Raw genomic sequence first — 1,902 nt, 5'->3', positions numbered from 1 at the left:
CACACTTTGTTCAGAGTTGGTAAAAAAATTTCCAAGAAAAAGCGTGGCCGTAGCCCCAACACCATTAACATCTTCTGTCTCTCTGACATACTGAACCTAAAGCTATTTTTTCTTACACTGTAAGGTTGGAAAGCAGACAGCTTAGGGCAGTGGTTCTCAACCTTCCTAATGCTATAACCCTTTAATACAATTCCTCATGTTTTGGTGACCCCGAACCATAAATGTATTATCATTTTCATTGCTACTTAAGCTGTAGCCACTTCATAACTGAAATATGTGTTTTCTGATGGTCTTAGACAACCCCTGTGAAAGGGTCATTCGACCCCCAAAGGGGTCATGACCCACAGGTTAAGAACTGCTGGCTTAGGGTATGATGGAGTAATCAAGGACAGGCAATGGAGGTAAGACAGAAACTGTGTTTAGGCTATATGAAATTTTTGGACACAAATATGCTAAAAAAAGTAAAAAAAAAGAACATAAGCAAAGCCATAATGATGAAAATGAGAATGACATTTTAGAGGACTTGGAAGTGACAAAGCTGACAAAAGAAGAGGAAATCTTGTACAAGTTTAGCCTTTTCTTTTTAAAAATTGTTTTTTTGAGACAGAACCTCTCTTTGTCACCCTTGGTAGAGTGCTGTGACATCATAGCTCACAGCAACCTCAAACTATTGGGCTCACGAGATCCTCTTGCCTTAGCCTCACAAGTAGCTGGGACTACAGGTGCCTGCCACAGCACCTGGCTATATTTTTAGAGATGGGGTCTCTCTCTGGCTCAGGCTGGTCTCAAACTTGTGAGCTCAGGCAATCACCTGCCTCAACCTCCCAAGTGCTAGGATTACAGGCGTGAGCCACCACACCCAGCAAGTTTAGCCTTTTCATATATTTGCAACCTCCCTCTCTTATTAGATCCTTGACATCAGCATTTAACATGTTCAATTTTCTCTTATGTAAAAAACAAAAGCACAAACAGAACAATCTGGATCAAGTCTACCCCAAGTCCTAAATCTGATAGCTACACACTATCTCCTATTTCTTCATCATCGCCCAACATGTCAAAAGAGTTTTTAATACTCACTGTCTCCAACTTCTCAAATTTATTTCTATTTTTGTTTTTAAAATGATTTCAGTCTGACTTCTTTCCTCACTATTCTATGGGAAGTGCTCTCATTAAGCTCACTTTTAATTTCTATCACTAAATCTGAAGATTTTGCAACCTTCATCTTATTTGACTTTTCGGCAGCATTTAACTATGTTGACCAAATCTTCTTTGGCAAAACTCTTTCTATCCATAGCTCACATGACAGTGCATGTTCTGAGACTTGCTCATCCTTTCTGACCCCCTCTAATGAATATTAAAATCTTGTCCTGCCAAGTCTCAATACTCAGACATTTCTCTCATTTAGTGTGCTCTCCGTAGTCTTATCATGTGTCATCAATGACTCCAGACTCTAGCCTGGAACGCTCCTTTAAGTCAAATAATTATGTATCCAACCACCTCTTGACGTATCCCCTTACATGTCAGCAGTGTGCGTAAGCCAGCTTGCATTGGCTCATGAGAGCATCTCTTTACAACTTTCATGCTCTGTACCATCATGTTGGTTAGGTTGAAATCCACCATGATGACAGTATTTACACCATGGAAACTGGCGAATGCTACTTATTGAGTTTGTTTTCTTTTTTCCCTTTTTTTTTTTTTGTTAGATTTTTGGAGAGCCTGTTGTTAATCATTTACAAAACATCACTGCTAAGGTTCCACAAATTTAATAGTTCAGAACTAAATTTACACTTCTCTCCTTCGCCCAACTTGGCTTTGCTATAGTGAATCCTATCTTTGTGAATGTTGCTATCAAAAATCTAGTTCACAATCTCCCTCTTTCTTACTCCTGTCATCAATACTTTT

This window comes from Nycticebus coucang, chromosome 10, assembly GCF_027406575.1.
Source record: "Nycticebus coucang isolate mNycCou1 chromosome 10, mNycCou1.pri, whole genome shotgun sequence".
Taxonomy (NCBI): Eukaryota; Metazoa; Chordata; class Mammalia; order Primates; family Lorisidae; genus Nycticebus; species Nycticebus coucang.
The sequence above is the reverse complement of the archived record's forward strand: the minus strand, read 5'-3'. Positions refer to the sequence as shown.